Source organism: Haliotis asinina, chromosome 15 (genome assembly GCF_037392515.1).
Source record: "Haliotis asinina isolate JCU_RB_2024 chromosome 15, JCU_Hal_asi_v2, whole genome shotgun sequence".
Taxonomy (NCBI): domain Eukaryota; kingdom Metazoa; phylum Mollusca; class Gastropoda; order Lepetellida; family Haliotidae; genus Haliotis; species Haliotis asinina.
This window is the reverse complement of record NC_090294.1, coordinates 26376636-26395415: the sequence shown is the minus strand read 5'-3', so window position 1 is coordinate 26395415 and position 18780 is coordinate 26376636. Positions and strand designations below refer to the sequence as shown.

Genomic DNA, 18780 nt, shown 5'->3' with positions numbered 1-18780 from the left:
CAGTCATAATACGGCCCACGTTCCACAAACTATCACCATACGGCACACGTTCCACAAACTATCACCATACGGCACACGTTCCACAAACTATCACCATACGGCACACGTTCCACAAACTATCACCATACGGCACACCTTCCACAAACAGTCATAATACGGCCCACGTTCCACAAACTATCACCATACGGCACACGTTCCACAAACTATCACCATACGGCACACCTTCCACAAACAGTTATAATACGGCCCACGTTCCACAAACTATCACCATACGGCACACGTTCCACAAACTATCACCATACGGCACACCTTCCACAAACAGTCATAATACGGCCCACGTTCCACAAACTATCACCATACGGCACACGTTCCACAAACTATCACCATACGGCACACCTTCCACAAACAGTCATAATACGGCCCACGTTCCACAAACTATCATCATACGGCCCACGTTCCACAAACTATCATCATACGGCACATGTTCCACAAACTAACACCATACGGCACATGTTCCACAAACTATCACCATACGGCACACGTTCCACAAACTATCACCATACGGCACAATTTCCACAAACTATCACCATACGGCACACGTTCCACAAACTATCATCATACGGCACACGTTCCACAAACTATCACCATACGGCACACGTTCCACAAACTATCACCATACGGCACATGTTCCACAAACTATCACCATACGGCACACGTTCCACAAACTATCACCATACGGCACACGTTCCACAAACTATCACCATACGGCACACGTTCCACAAACTATCTTGATACGGCACTTGTTCCACAAACTGTCATACGGCACACGTTCCACAAACTATACTCGCCATATCTGCAAATCTAATATTGCTAATGTGCTACATAAAGGTGTGTTTACCCACTAGCAATAACTACAGTTTACAATAACTGATTCTTTTAAGATTTGGGCAGTGGTTTCTTCGTTTATGAGAAAGGTGCAGTGCAAAGTCTAATACTACCTAGCCTGGAATAATCATTATTAATTCTTGTACAGCTCTGCTCACATGTGAGTGAGTCAGTTTAGTTTTAACCCGCACTCAGCAATATTCCAGCTATATGACAGTGGTCTTTAAATAATCGAGTCTGAACCAGACAATCCAACGGTCATGAGCATCGATCTGCGCAATTGGGAACCGAAGAAATGTGTCAACCAAGTCAGCGACCACCCGATCCCGTTAGTCACCTGCTAAGACAAACAAAGTCGCCTTTTATGGCATGCATGGGTTGCTGAAGGCCTATTCTACCCGGGACCTTCACGCTCCCTGCTCACATGTGCTGGCTTGTTAACGCTGATACTGGTAAAGGGCTATCATATGAGGGCTATTTTTCTACGACTGCAAATGGGTTAAGTGGTGATGATGCGTGTGAGTGAGATTAGTTTTACGCCGCTTTTAACACCATGTAAGTAATATCTGGGTGGGGGACACCAGAAATTGGCTTCACGTATGCTACCCATGTATAGGAAATGGAACCTGGGTCTTCGGCATGAAGAGCGAACGCTTTAACCACTAGCTAGGCCACTCGGTCGCCAATGCCAGCGATGAACAGATGCCAGATATAAACTTGGATATGATAATCAAGGAAACTTCATACAATTTAGTGTTACTGGATAAAAAAAATCACTAGAAGGGATGAAACGCTTAAAACAAAAATATCAAATAACGTTGAAACGATTTTTGTCCAGAGAGATGCTTCAATGATAAAATATATCTCAACCACATTCCATCGCGTATGTCTTTCTTTCATCATCACCTGACCACACCTTCATCAGAACAAATCCGATTCAGTTCGCGGCATGTTGGAATCCACACTTGTGGTGGACTAGTGAGTGAGGTAGTATATTTTACAGTCGCGTTTAACAATATTCCAGCAATATCACTGCTAGGGACACCAGAAATGGGCTTCACACACCATATCCATCTGGGAAGTGAAATCCGGGTCTTCGGCGTGACGAACAATTTAACGCTTTAACCTCTCTACCCCTCTAGGAGACTGGGCGAACCGGGTGTTTACAAAATCAGGGAAGCCGAAGAAAACTAACCATTCTGGCATGGTGAGCACATCCTGTGTAATGTCTTATGCTTTTTAATCATACTAAATTATAGTATTTCACTAAGTTGTTATTTATTTTTTAAATAATGTTTTTATTGGCAGAAACAATTCATGATAATGGGTGTTTTTGTTTTTTTGTTTTAGAAATTTTATTGAATAATCAAACAAGGAAGAATAGATTGAGAACAGATAAAACGGTGAAGTATTTCCCACCGGCAACTATGTTGAACTCTATCTGTACTTAAACAAAACATAACTGGGCCAAAGTATGGAGAGGTGTTAAAATACATTTAGTTTACACCGGAATAGATCGATTGTAAAACGGATTCAGTTACAGAGAGTATCCACGAGAAATACAGCTGTTTTTATCAATATTACAAGTGCTAATTGAAATGAGCTGTAATTAGCCATGCAGATTGTAGGGATCCGGTTTAGCAACAATTAGACCAGACGTCTTTGCACTAAATCAAGGTGTGCTCGTCTTGGCTGTAAGACGAATTTATATATATGAACTAGAGCAACAGTCTACAAAACCAAGCGTTGAATGCCAGTGTATGTCACAGCTGAAACTAAGCAAATACTTGTTTGCTACTTTTACTTCAAATTAAAATGAATACATAAATGAAACTCCTATAGTTCGCTTAGTTAACTGCAGACAGTCTGAACGAAAGGCGCAATCAATACATACGGCGAGTACTTCCTTCATTTTGCCCCGAAGCACTCCCGTGACCTTACACATCGCTGACCCCATGACCCTATTTTCAGGTCAAGGTCGTTTGTGATATGGCGACGTTAGCTTGAGTGTATGCCAAGTTACGATCATCTCTGTGTATTTTCAGGTAAGTGCAGTTTTGTTTCGATTCCCATTAGCGCAGCGTGTCTTTCCACCAAATGTCTTGACATCGCCCCTCTGTGACACTTGTGTCAGAGAGCAGAATCTAGCGACGGGTCTACTTTGCATTCCGCACAAGGTGTGTTTATTTCGCGTCAGTTCGATCCTTCCGCGTGTTTCGTCAGTTATCCAATTGTCTGAAGGTGTGTTTCATTAAAGTCGGAAAAAATGTTTCGAATGGTAGAAATTAGAATAAAAACCGTGCCCTACAACATCGATACCTGCATGTTTTCTAGGTCTGTTTACAGCTGCCTGACACAAATACATACGACAGCCGATGCGTCTTGTTAAATTGTACATACTGGTATTGATAAGCTGAAAATATGGCATTATCGACATGCGACTGCAATTCGTGTCTTGCATACCTCTAGTCGGAGTTAATTAGGACGATCAATAATGGAATAATCTTTTATTAGCGTGTTATATCATGTGATTTATGAATGAAATTATTTATGAAATGCGTCTACATTTTGTGTCATCACACAGACATAATAGGGTGATATATTGACGAAGTCTCACAATGTATAAATAACACAGTATTTATTACATAGTGAAAGTAATGCTCCAGAATATATTATCATGTCATTGTCAAGCAAGATTGAATAATGAACAAGGTACAAGGTGAAACATATGTGAAATATTGACAATAGCAACAATTTAACACAAAGTGTGGATTTGTTAATAGTAACCATAGTGACCATATCGTTACTACCAGATGGACACAGATCTCATGATGAAGAAGCCATTTGAGGATTGTTTTTGCCTCTTTTAACAATTTTCCATCAATATAATGGCAGGGAACATCAGAAATGGACTTCACACATAATACCCGTGTATGGAGTTGAACCTTTGTCTTCAGTGTGATAAGCAAATGCTTGAACCACTAGGCTACACCACCCCCTGCTGCAGTCAGTAAACCGAAATTAGGATAGGTAGCAGGGAAGGCTGTAAAAACTTTTTTCATGGCTTCAAAGAAGGCAGATGGGAAGAAAAGTTAAAGGGGACATAAATTTTTATTTGTTGTGAAATCATTAGTTTGTTTTGTGTACTCATTTTTAGCTAAAATATAAAGTGCATGATTTGGACTAAAAAACTAGTATATAATTTCCATCAGTTGGTTAAGAATGTCCATTATAAGTGTACTTTGCTGTAGAACTTTGGTCTCTGAGTCACAGCTAAGCAATGGCTTATGACAACGCTTTCAGACTTTAATCTAGTGTGTACCAGTGCTCTTCAAGGCTGTGTCCTGTCCCCTGCCCTCTTCACATTTTATACAAATGACTGTATACCTCATTTATCCACCTGTTTGAATTTCAAATTTGCTGATGATGCCACTTTGGTGGGTTTATTCATCAAGCGGAGTTAAAGTATAGGAAAAAATATAGATGCATTTGCTTCATGGTGCAAAGTGAATTTTCTCTCATTAAAGATAAACAAAACAAAGGAATGATAATTGACTTCCAAATCAGCAAAAACAAATTGAAGCCTGACATTAAGTAGAAACAGTAGAAGAGTATAAATATCTGGGTACTGTCATTGATAATAAACTTTCATGGAAATCAAATGCACATTGTCTACATGGGAGAGCACAAGAGAGGCTTTTCTTTCTGTGGAACTGCGATCATTTAATGTAGACAATAATATCTTAAAACTGTACTACCAAATATTCATTACTAATATTCTAACTTTCTGCTTCCATGCCTGGTATGTCAGTCTTCTTCTCACACAGACAAACAAACTTGACAAATTGTGAACACATCCAGTAATCTTTGCAGCTTCAATTTTGAACCTCTGCCTTTTAAGTATCAGTCAAAAGTTAAGAAAAATGCTCTGGCCATTCAGTCAGATCCATCACACTTTTTAAATGAATGTTATGAAGTTTGACCTTCTGATCACCGTTTCAAAATCATTCATTACAAAACTAATAGAACTTAAAAATCATTTGTCCCATGCTGCACAAAACTTCTAAATCTTCCTGAAAACTTGTAACAGAGAAATCTATGATGAAACATGATTGATTAGTATAACATGTACTTTGATTATGTTATGATTCATCATTATATTCTGATTAGCTTGACATTGTGTATATGAAATTATTTGTTGTTATTTGCTTTGTATTTGCTCTTTGAATGGAAGACAAATTTCCCTTGCTGGACAGTAAAGTGTATCTTATCTTATATTAAGTTATATATTATCGTGAAATTGTGCAGGTTGTCAGAGAGAATTTGGATGTTTTCCAAATGGTTGTCATTGGAGTAGTTGGTGATATGGTTTGAGATATCTGATACACCATGTTTACTAATCTGACTTGGTTGATACATGATGTATCCAAGGTGATCCACGGAGATTCAAGTTAGAATTGATCTTCAGTAACCCATACTTGTCATATGAGGCGACTAACAGGATTGGGTGTTCAGGCCTGCTCACTTGACTGACACATGTCATCGTATCCCAGTTGCATAGAACTCTGCTGCTGATCATTGGATTGTCTGGTCCAGACTTGATCATTTACAGACTGCCGCCATATAGCTGGAATATTGCTGAGTGTGGCGTTAAAGAAACCATAAGATTAAGAGGCGACTAACTGGACTGGGTGATCAGATTCACTGACGTGGTTGAGACATGTTACAGTACCCCAGTTGTGTAGATCATTGCTTATGCTGTTGATCACTGGATTGCTTGATCCAGACTCGATTGTACCTAGAATATTGTTGAGTGCAGCTTTAAACAACAGTCAAACCAAACTTGTTTCCTAGTTGCATAGATAGATGCTAATAATATCAGTCACTGGATTATCTGGTCTATTCACAGTTACTTGCAAACAGCTGGAATATTGCTAAATGTAGCATTAAACAACAAACAAACAAATACTGCTAGACAAGGTACAAGAGTCTAAATGTTAAATTCCCTAAATAAAGAATTTGTTGTCCATAAAGTTTGTCTATATTAAACCAATACTTATTTGTTGGTTGATTTTCTGCGCTTCTGTTTAATCTTTCTTGACAGTGGTATAAGGATCTTACAGAATCTTCACAATAGCAATATCATGAAGAAGTTGTCAGTCATAAATTGTGTCAACTTTGTCATCTGTCAATTTCGTAGAACTGCTTGTCAACAAGACAAGTTACTCGTGTCAGACAGACCTCATCATAGCAAAAACAATACTTAGTAATTATGGAAATGGTTTATTTTAATGTTTATGCACAATAAGCAAATTTTACTGTATGTTATAAAACTGAAACTACAAAAGATAAACAAAACAAAAACAGACTGGATGACTGAATGATAATATAAACTATTAAAATATCAATAAATGATTTGTAATGTCAGAACTGTTCGTTCTTGGAGCCACTTTTTTCCTTGCATCTTTTTGCCTTGGGGCATATATGAGTGTACATCTGTGAAATATCAATATGTATGTTAATGTACCATTATAAATATTTATTTGTTCACCTTGCATGAGGAATGACAAGGAAAATAGTTTTTAACCTTTAGGAAAATATTCTTTCACTCAGTCACGCAGTCTTGTTTTGATGCAAAACATTGCATTAATTCATTTAATCAGGTCTTCCTAATTAGTATTTTTATTACTATAGAATGTTTATATAGCGCACATATCCATGCATTAGTGCTTACTAAAGGTGCTAATATTTTCCCCCTTGATCTTTGGATTTCAGTTTCAAGGTCACATCTTAACTCAAAATGTCATCTTAATGATCCTGAACTCAGTTATGTTATGTGTTTAATGAAATACCTGTAACCTTGTCAGTTATTAGCTGGGATAGTCTGCATGATGTACCAGGTAACATGTCGACAAAGAAGAAAGGATGTTTGTTAAAGAGTATGGAATTTTGCTTGTCATAATAGGCAAGTAAAGCAATCAGGTAGTCAGCTCTTGGTTGACTTGATTTGTCATCCCTCTTCAGTAGATCGGTGCTCATGCTGTTAATCACTTTATTGTCCCATCACTGTTTCGTTTTGTTAGCAGACCCTGTCATGTTATTGGAAAATTTGAGAATTGTACAACAAAACAAGAACCAAACAAAATTGTCAAGTAAAAGAACAAAGCAACATGTGGTAAAATTCCACCCAAATAACATGTTGTCATATGAGTTAACACCGAGACATTAACCGACCTCTTGTTCTGTCTGGAGCATCAGTAAGGGTAAATAGACAGCTGTCTGAGTTATCTCCCCTGTCATGTACACAACACCTAATTTTTGACCTCAGGTTCATCTGTACCTGGCTCTAGTGCACAAGAACCTATTTAGATTTTGTTAGGGCATTCAAGCTGGAAGGAAGATTTTAGACATTCAGTGTTGCTGAAGTGGATGAAAGCCTGGCTGTTTTGTTTTAATAAAAATCTCCTTAAAAAGGTTTTGAATAATTTCAAGTAAATACCTTGATGATGTTTGCATTATTTCAAGGATCCAGATGTCCCAAGATATGCAGAACAACCCTTCTCATTAAACAAATTTTCTTTTTGAGAGAGATAATCAAACTACTTTGAAAATTATTTTTAATTCTGTAGAATTTCAGTGCTTTTGTTATCTCCATGTATGAAAAAAAATATTTGAAAATAATTTAGTCAGCATTTTCTGTTAATTGACCAAGTTTGTAGCTCTTCATATTGTTGTTTAAATATCTAAAGGAGCTACTTTTTGATAAAATTATAATATTGCTTGACTGTCATATTACTGATTTTACTGAGGTGAAGCCTGAACATTTGTCAGTACCCCATTTGCCAAGTATCTCTCTCCCCTACATGATCCCATTGAACATTTGATGCCCTTGATAATCTGGTACATTTGTTAATCTGGCCAAGTTCATGAGATATGTTACTATCTGTTTCATTGTTCTTGTCAATGAGGCCCAAAAGAGGCTAAATGGAAACAATGTCATTAGATAGAATAATGCTTGCTGTGACAGGTTACTTATTTTCTTTATATTAAATAGCATAAATAAAACAAACAATCAGTGTAGTGATAATTGTGACAATGTATTTCACAAAATACAGATTATTATGTTGTCTAAAACAATTCAATGGTGTTTTGGAACATGTGATGTTTGTTAACATGTGTATGTAAATTAACATGGGAAGAGAGAACAGCCCTGCCACAGACCTGTTTTCACAGCTCAGCATAATGTGTTGCGTTAGTGGATTAAACATGGTGTATGGTGAAAGTAGTCACAGACGCCCAGAGTGTGTTTGACGTCCATGCTGTCCGCGTTGTTCAGGACCTTGTGTCGGATGTTTAAGCAGCAAGCTGTTGCTTGTTTTACCAGTCGGATTACCACATGGTAGACAAGTTATTGACTAGATTCTCAAGCTGTTTGAGAGGTGTGACGAATTATGATTTGCTTGCATGATGACACAAGGCTTGGAGATTCTTTAGAGGTTGTTTGTATAAAATTGGTCCATTAATTCTTTAAGCAGTTGATTCATCATGTTGTTTCAAACGTTGTTGGATGATGGAAATGTTTAGTTAGTAGTGACTTTTAAACCTGGGCTGTTTAGTATTTAAGAAGTAATGTTCTCATTCTCATTCTGTGACAGAGAGACTGGACATGGATGAGAGTGTGCACAGAGTTGCATGCCTTGAGCACACAAGAAACCTCTAGGTTGGAATCCTGGTTACAAGCCCATTACGTCTGTAGGGGTTTTGGTACCATGCCAATTCTCAAAATGGTAGACGTCTGAGACAGCCATCATTTCAGGTTTTTCACTCATATTAAGTTGACACACTGTGATATAACTGGAGTACTGTACAAAGCAATGCTAAGTCAACTCACCCACAGTAATTTGCACTGGAATATACAAGGGGAGGTAAAAAAACCTCAACAGCTAAAGCTGTGAAGCAGCTATGCCACTAGTAGTATTGTATACATTGATCATTCTCAAGATGTCTGGGAAAGTATTAATATTGTGATAATTGGAAGGGAGATACCCAGCTGATATCATGCAGGATTTTAGCTCTGAGTACAGAGATGCAGTTCATATCTTGCAAACCAGAAGGAATGAACACAAGCAGAATCCATGCACACTAGAGAACACCAATGCAAGCCAAATCAACGAGTACAGTCTTCACTTGGCACCCAGTGATTATAACCTGTTTTGAAGTCTCACTTGCCCTTAAGACCATTTGCCAATGATGAACTCAAAAACAAAACCCTGGTTTAGGGACCAGTCAAAGGACTTCTTTTTCCAGTGCAGTGCCAGCTTGCACCACAAATAGGTAGAGTGTATTGGACTAAAGTTATATAGACTATAGTGAAAAATAAAAGTTTGTAACCTGCTGTAACTGATACCTGTATATCAAGTTCTCAAGACCTTCCCTTGTATATGTGGTCTTTATTGTCCCCTACAATACATTTTGCTGGGGGTATTAAAATGGACTCCTAATCTGTGCATGCATATGTGTGTTTGTCCGTGCACATTTGTCTTTTATGAGGCAGATCTTTAAAACCATCCAGTATCTTCATCAAACTTGGCATATAGATAGATCAGGTGGTATACTGGTGCCTTTTTCTAGTTTTGGATATCTGAATAAAATGTTTTTGGCATTTCCCTGGCAACAAGTTTGACATTGACTGAAATTGGTCGTTGTCCGCTTGCCTGGAGGAGAACTTTTAAACCATTCACTGTTTCTTCACCAGATTTCTTACATGCGTATATCTAGTATTGAACTGGTGCCTTTTGGTAGTTTTTGAATACTGATTAAAATATTTATTGATGTGAAAAATATTTATTGGCAACAATGTAGACTTTAAACTGAAGTTGGTGGTATTGCTCCTTTCTGGAGCAGAACTTAAAAACCTTTTAGTACTCACCTTCCACTTTGCTATATATACAACAAAACATTTGACGTACTCATGACTTGGAGACATATTCATGAATGATATTATGCCATTGCGGGGGATATTGATGACTTTGTCTTCTTGTTTTACTTGTATACTCTGCCATGACTCACTCACTCACTCACTCACTCACTCACTCACTCACTCACTCACTCACTCATTTAGACTTACTGCCGACTTCTGTCTGAATCTACATTGGCATATTTTCATGTTAAATGTGCGAAATCATTTCTATCTTGTGGCTGATTCTGGCACAAAGAGTCAATTTGTTGGCCACTTGATGTCTTCTCGCTAACAGGAAGCTCTTCTCATCATTTTGAAGATAATTGATGCAGAGAATGGCTCCCATTTGGTGTCAGCATCTGTCTTTTTGTTCTCAGAATAATGCTAATAAAGAGTCAGATTGGCTGACAACCACAACTTTCCGAACAGTGTTTGCAACTTTTTTGGGCCATAATTTAGGATTTTGAAAAAGAGTTTCAGTCATCTTGGCAATAGACTAAGTGATTCTGAGTGAGTGAGTGAGTTTAATTTTATGCTGCACTCAGCAATATTCCAGCTATATGGCTTCAAGTGATTGTAAACATATCTCTCTTGCTCTCAAAATTTCTCGGAAATCAATTGTTATTCTCATTACAGCAAATTTTAAAGCATTCAATGAATTGTTTATGACTTTTGAAATATATTGTGTGTGTTTTTATGTCAATCATTATAGTGTGCCATTTCAACTACAGTGAATATATTTGTTATTATTTAACAGGAATCAGAACTGTTTCACGTTAGTTCAAGGTGAGCATAACATCTATCTTGTTTCATTTGGAATGAGTATAAATGATGAGAGTAATATTGTCGTAGTGTTATGCTTAAATTATTAAGTGTGATAGTAAAACAGTGTGTAAATGCAGTCCGCTTGTGCAGGAACTCACACTTAGACATGTCAGTTTAAATATATTTGGAAGATTCAATAGGAGATTATTGAACTTTGAAAATTGAAGATTGAATCAATGCATAAAACACGCATTTATAGCTTATTGTGATACCAGATGTTTCATGTGTAACAGATTTGTCTGATGCATCCATCACATAATGAATTAAATGATAAAAAGTAATATCTGATTTAGCTTGGACAAACCTCAAACCTAAACAGTGAGTCACAGGTGTTTAATTGTGTATTGATCAATGCTCAGCTATTCATTGAATTCCCCAATGGAAAACAGTTACATCTTGAAACAGGAACAGATCAATATTCAGAAAACAGAAAAGGTGTGAGCTAATTATATACAGTAGCCCGTCATCCTGCCTATTGACGTAATTGATCAAAGTTTAAGGAAGGTGAGTTAAGCCACAAAGGAATAATAAGGAGGATCATAATGAGGGTTTGAAAGTGAACTCTGAGACATGAACATCAATGACTAAAAAAAAATCCAGGCCCTAATGTTAACAGATAATGGTTTACTGGGTCCTTAGACTCGAACCCCAAAGGAACAAATTCCAAAGACCCTGCACCAGCTTTACTATCCATCACTGTAACCATGAAGATCTGGGCTCGTGTTGATCTTCAGTAATCTATGCTTGCCATGAGAGGTGACTAACAAGATCGTATGGTAAGGCTTGTTTGACACCGTCATTCGTCATCATGTCTCAATTACGCAGACTGATTTTATAGATAATGTTCAGGACAAATGTTGATGAAGCAATAATTTTGAGATAAGTGGAGTGTAAGCAGATGTAAGTCAAGGATTTCATGAAGGAGGAAGTGTTAATTTGCAGTCTGTATTAAGTGAGATGTGCAGTCTTCACTATGATAAATTAAAAAGGAAATCTGACAACTGGTTGTCTGAATACATTATTTTAAGATAACAGTTCATATCTGTGAAAGAGTCAGTGAGATATTCTGACCACAGGAATATTTGGGTACATGTGTGAAATCATTTACGTAATGGTTGTTTTTGCCAAGAAGTTCAAGGGATATTATCATCACAAGCAGGGGCAAATCCAGATGACTGGAGCACCCCTCTGCCCTGAAAAAATTATCACTGAGGAGCATATACCCCAACCTTAGGACTTTATATCATTTATGTGGGGGAATTTCGATGATTTATGTGGGGTTATAGTGAGTGAGCTGTCAATATTTCCATGCTCAAGCTCATTGGCATGATTGATAGATGTCATCAGTTCCCATTTGCACAGATCAGTGCTCATGCTGTTGCTTACTGGATTGTCTGTTCCAATTCACAGACCGCTGCCATATAGCTGGAATATTGCTGAGTGTGGCATAAAACTGGTTTACTCATTTTTGACTGACAGCCTTTATAGATGAATGTGTGACCATTTATAATTAGAGTGTAAGTATATGATGGTTTGCTCACTGTGGAGTTAGAATATTATGTGAGTTCTTGTTAGATAGGGCTTAGGGTTAGCCGAGTGGTTGAAGTGTCTGCCGAAAACTAGTGTTTGATTCCCCTTATGGGTTACTAATCAGCCATATTCAGGCTACATAGTGGCAGTCTGTAAATTTATATAATCAAATCTCGACCAGATAATCCAGTGATCAACAGCGTGAGCATCGATCTCCACAGTTAGGATACAAAGACATGTGTCAACCAGCTCAGTGAACCTGACCACCCGATGTGGCTGTCGCCGTCGGTTCCAAATGTATTCCTGTGCTTCAGATACTCAATAACACCCAGAAATTGGCCTCAGATATTCACCATGACCAAGGAAGGTAATTCTGTTCTTAAACTGGTTGGGATATCACGTTTTTGATGATTTAACTTGTTGCTTCACAAGCATGGTATTACAGGAATAACTCAAAACATGAAGTTCCGGGATAGAATAGGTCTTCAGCAACCCATGCTTGCCACAAAAGGCAACTATAAGCTTGTTGAGTGACAAGTGGGATCGGGTGGTTGTACTTGCTGACTTGGTTGATACAAGTTAGATATTGCGCAAATCGATGCTGTTAATCAATGGACTGTCTGGTCTGGACTTGGTATTTACAGACTGCCACCCTGTAGCTAGAATATTGCTGAGTGTGATGTAAAACTAAACTCACTCACTCACTCTGAGATAATCATGAATGTTAAGTGGCTCCTTTTGATTGAAAGTTAAAGATACGACAAATGGTTACAACAAGCTGGAGGGTTCCAGGAAACACACTGATTTCAAACTGATAATGGTGATGCAGCAGAAGAAATGTTGCCACCCAGTCTGCAAGACGGGCTCTGTCTGCCTGAAGGCAGTGTTTAAGAAGGGCTTTCTCTGCCTGAAGGCAGTGGCTGTGTTTGTCATAAGTTTAAACATTCAGAATATTCAATCAACCAATTTTTATTCCATACTGAAGAGGCCGCAGGCCTATTATAAATATACACATATGATGAGGAATTACGTAATAAATATATACTGCACAGAAAAGAAAGTCAAATTTGGACGAAAATGAAGTCTCATAAAAGAAAGCATTTATGTTTATGTCTTCTGTTTAAAAACTTGACAAAAAGCCAGAGTTGCATTTGTTTTGGTGTTCAGTATATTTACATTACAGTTGAGTTATACATTTCATTTTGAATGATCATAGCAATATTTTGTTAATTATTTTGATTTTTACTGCTTATGAGAGATTTTATGATATTTGGATGGACACTGTAATACCTTCTAATATATTTACAACATATTGAATCGTACAATGGACAGATGAGAAGAAAGTAATATTTGCCTTCAGTTACAAATAAATTACAAAGTGTACATATGCTATGTTCTGTACTCATTCATCAAATATACACAAGACAATATCACATGTACAGAGTAGACGTTTTTTCTCCCCAATGAACCATATTGCTTCCAGCTCTTGAAAATAATGATAGCTGCTGGAAAAACTTTTGAGAAATTATTTTCTTTGGCAAATTTTGATTTTTAACTGAGTGCTTGTGCTCCTTCACATTTGGCCAATGTCCAATGTCCAATGAACTTGTTGACATTTCCTTTGCAAACATTATTTTTGTTGTTTGGGAAAACAGTTAGTGCAATGACTGTAACATGATGACCTCCATGTTCTTTTGGTGCTGGCCTCCCAGAGTAAGCAAATTGTTTTTTTCTTTGTTGATGATATTTCTTTACAGTGTAATACCCCTTGGCATTTTGTAAATGAATCATGTTTGGATTGGCAAACCAGATTTTGAGCTCAAGTCATTCACTGCAGTATCCACTTTTCTGGAAAACACACAACACTTTTCCCCTTTCCTTTTCCAAGTAAGTGAGTGAGATCGTTTAGTTTATTACTGAGTTTAGCAATATTCCAACAATATTGTGATGGGGAACACCAAAAATATTCACACATTGCTCCCATTTGGGGAAATGAACTGGGACTCAGTGTGACGAGTAAATGCTTTAACCACTCGGCTACCCCACCGACCGTAAGACCATGCAAAACATTTTCTTTTGTTGTGAACTGTCATGCTGTAGAAAACAAACTTGGTATAAAAAATAGATGCTGTCTTCACTTGGCAGTTGTTCATTCTTTTTGACAGATGTCTGTAACTGTTGTTGGGACAACAGGGTAGCCATGTGTTATGGTTTTTGCTTGTAGTGCCAAAGACCCTGGCTTGAATCCCTTCATGGGTACAATACGTGAAGCCCATGTCTTTTGTTTCCTGCCATGATATAGCTGGAATATTGCTAACAGCAGCGTAATACCATATACACTCACCCCAACTGAACATTGTGTACTATTGAAGCATATTCTAAATAAGCATATACACTCACCCCAACTGAACATTGTGTACTATATAAGCATATTCTAAATAAGCATATACACACACCCCAACTGAACATTGTGTACTATATAAGCATATTCTAAATAAGCACCATCATGTTAATAATGATGATAATATGGAGTGCTGGTGTTAAAGTTTGCAAAGGGGTTTGTTAAAACACTAGACTGACCTTCATTTTATGAAGGAGTAAGAACGTACTCCAAAATTTCACGCTCCATAAAGTTTGCATCCATAAGTTTCTGCTGTTATGAAAAATGGCATTAATCTCTTAAGTGAGGTTAATCTAAATATATATCTACAACAAATAAATATAATCTAAAAGGATTCCCAGAATAATGGTAAAATAAGCATGAAAACTAACTCACTCACTCACCCAGGGGAGAAGTAGTCTTCAGGAAAGCTTGCTTGTCCCAGGAGTTGACTAACTGGACCGGATGTCAGACTCAGTGACTTGGTTATCGCATGTCATCATATCACAATTCGAAGTTCTTAATGCTGTTGATTTTCAGTGACTGCCATACCATAATAACTGCAATATTGCTGGGTGTGGCATCAAACGACGAACAAACCAAACTGAAACCTAATATTCCTGCTATAACATTACAGATTGTTATATCTGAGTCTAGTCCAGTCTGGTATGACACACCAGGTCTAACCATGATGCCTGTAGTGAGTCTTTTTTCTGTCTGTACTACTTGTATCATGATGTACAGTACTGCACACCAAAATTACAAGTATCTTCAAACATTGAATTTGTACAGAAGTAGCATTCATTATTTTTTTTTTATTATTTCAAATTTTCTCAATGAAATTCTCAGATATAACAACATTGCTAAGCTTTACTTTTATCATTTTCACCAAAATCAAAATCACATAAGTGATTGACAATGTTATTGCTACAGTTCTACATTTTCGATATGTTTCTGAAACTATCGTCAGCTTGTAATCCTGTTTTGTGGTAAGTCATTCTGTCTGTTATACATATGGTAACATTAATTAGAATCTGATCTAGTCATTGGAGTTGCCAATTTACATCAAGCGCATGAGAAGTTCATAGATTACAAAATAAACCGGACCATTGCAAGATTTTGATAAATAGGAAGATGGATGTGGAGCAAGAGTATGGTACAATGCCAAACAGTATTCCAGTTTTGCTGTTTTAAGCCCTCATATCTCAGACATCTGTAGCTCAAGGATGTGTTGTTGACAGACCTGGAACCAGAATCAAGCTGAAAATTAGACTTGATCCAGATGCATTGGTTTCTGGGTCACCTAAGGGCAGCAACCCTGCACACATGCCACCAACACAAGTGATCACGTGCTAACATGATAAAGAGCTATGTTTATATCACCGGTCAAAGTGACCTGTTCACCAGGTCAGTAAGCTTCCCATAAAATATGTAACTGTTAATCTTTCCAAGAAAAACAGTTCTATTGATCATTGTAAGGGTCTTCTGCATGGTACAGGCAAAGAGGTGTTGCACAACAACAACCTCTAAGAGTACATGCAACCTTTTGGTCTGTGTCTGAATCACCTGTTAAAGTACAACCAGGCTTGGCTACTGTGGAATTCTATTTCAAGTGTGTTGTCAATACAGATTTTGATACTTCCTGTGTAGGGTTGGAATGGCATGTGTGACATGGGTGTTAAAAACTAGGTTTGTTTGTTTGTTTGTTTGTTTTATACTGTATGCAGGAATATTCCAGTTATATCATGGTGGTCTATAAATAATCATGTCTGGATCAAACAATATTGAATTTATGTCAAGAGCATTGACCTATGCAGATGGGATACAATGACACAATTGGCAACCAAGTCAGCAAAACTGACCACCTGATCTCGTTAGTTGCCTCTTACAACAAATGTGGGTTGCTGAAGATTAGTTCTTACCTGGTTCTGGAAGACAGACTGTTGTTTGCAGGATTGTATGATTGTAATGAGGACTCAAGTATGATTTGGGTGTTGGGTTAGATATGTAGCTATTCATACGCACCCAGATCTCACAACACTCTACCACAAGTGAGTGAGTGAGTGAGTTTAGTTTTATGCCGCACTCAGCAATATTCAAGCCATATGGCGGCGGTCTGTAAATAATTGATTCTGGACCACACAATCCAGTGACCAACAACATGAGCATCAATCTGTACAATTGGGAACCGATGACATGTCAACCAAGTCAGCGAGCTTGACCACCCGATCCAATTAGTTTCCTCTTACAACAAGCATGGTCGCCTGTTATGGCAAGCATTGGTTCCTGAAGGCCTATTCTACCCCGGACCTTACCACAACACAACACAACACAACACAACACAACACACCCTTCCAAACCATACCCCACCCTCCACATGTCCTCGTTGGTGGGTGATAAATGAAGATAGGCAAAGAACAGACCCTCTGCAGTAATAGGAGTACAGAATTTTCGGATGCACAATATTGGCAGTAGTCATTCAAAAACATACTGATGTTCAAGTTAAGAATTGATTTCTGATAGCAAAGCTTCAAGGACCCGTGCCAATTTCGACAATTGGTATTTCTGCTATGCTGGTGACCGGTTGTGAATGCTCTGATTATTGTTACACCAACCTCTTAAAACAGTACCCATCAAGATCCAGATTAGATTTGATCTTCAGTATTCCAGACTTGTCATAAGAGGCAACTAACAAGATCCATTGGTTGTCGCTGACTTGGTTGAAACATGTCATCATATCTCAGTTGTGTAGATTGGTTCTCAGGATGTTGATCACTGGATTGTCTGGTCCAGATTTGATTGTTTACAGGCTGCTGCCATATAGCTGTAATATTGCTGAGTGTGGCATTAAACTAACCTCACTCAGTTTCAAAACAGGTCTGATATTGCAGCTAGGTCCGTGTGCAGACACAGAAGCATGGATATGTGGATATGACTTTTTGTGGACGTGTATGGTGCTTCATATACACTTCATGAATATTTATGAGGGAACTTCTTTTTTTATGCTATGATTTCCATTGATGGTACTTACAGAAAAACTCTGAATGCATTACTTACTGTTTCACCTGCCTCTGAATAAGCTCAGATATTGTAAACACATGCAGCAGCTAGAACGTTGATATATCATATGCCATGTGAAGATGTGATATGATTGCTGACTTACCTGGTTCAGAATCTATCAATCAATGAATCAGTCAAACAATACTATCATTCAGTATTTCACTTCAGTTTGTCATTGCATTCATTAAAATGAAATTCTACAAGATACCTTACATTAAATCACCTTGTCCAAGATACAGGAGAAACAGCCAGCCTGACATATGTGGAGATGACTCAGCACTGATATACTGAAATACTAATTGCAACAGTGTTAAAAAAATTCCACAACATCATAATTTAATCACATGTCTGATCATCAGAGTATGACAGTATTGTAAATAAGCATGTTTGGTAGTTTCTTTTTACTTTTAAAGAGATACAACTGCTAAGACCTGAGTCTTACTGGTAAGCTGTCTCATGAATGAATCATTCACAAACTTGGAGCAGTTTTCCCTGAAGCCTTGACCCAATTTTTTTCTATTTCTAACGAGTGTTGCAAGGCAGAGATGTATTTTGACATCCCTAGACGAGTTTGTTCTGATTACAGTTTGTGATCCATCATTCAAAATCAGGAAGCAACATTTAATCGTATTGATGAGATCCATGAGACCTACTCCTGGTACTGACCTTGACATTGGTCGCTTTCTTCAACTCTGGGTGTGGAATAGACTAAATCAGCCTAGCAGTGGCAGGAACTGGGCCTGTGCTTATTACGAAACTATGCTGCTGTCACATTCATCAGCTACTAAGAGATTTTCTTTAAGTCATTTTAATCCATCCAGATCATCATTAAAGGTTGGCATAACATGACCATCCTTATGGCTTATACTTTCTGGGAGGAACTATTTAAGTATCATTTGAGACAATTAATAGAAAACAGGTCATCCTGCAGCTTTCAATTTCTCTTTCTTTTGTAAAAAAATCCCTTTGTGTATGGAAGGCTTATTTGAAAAGAGAAAGTGTCTAGCTTCTGATTCTAAGTCTTTTCACATGATTTTTCTTTGTTCAGGGCAGAACATGGTTTATTCTCCCCATGAGTAACCTTTTCCACGATGAATTGTGGTGTTTGAAACATATAATATATTTGGATATTTGTAAATAT

At 37.7% G+C, this 18780-nt stretch overlaps 1 protein-coding gene across 1 annotated transcript in view; it reads left to right on the top strand.

Annotated features, from left to right (window-relative positions):
• The first annotated feature begins 2848 nt into the window (after positions 1 to 2848).
• The window catches only part of LOC137264876 (vitamin D3 receptor-like), a 136021-nt gene continuing 120089 nt past the window's right edge, over positions 2849 to 18780 (top strand). The window contains exon 1 of the mRNA XM_067800223.1: positions 2849 to 2930. The gene's annotated coding sequence lies outside the window, so the exon portion shown is untranslated. The remainder of the gene's footprint in view (positions 2931 to 18780) is intronic.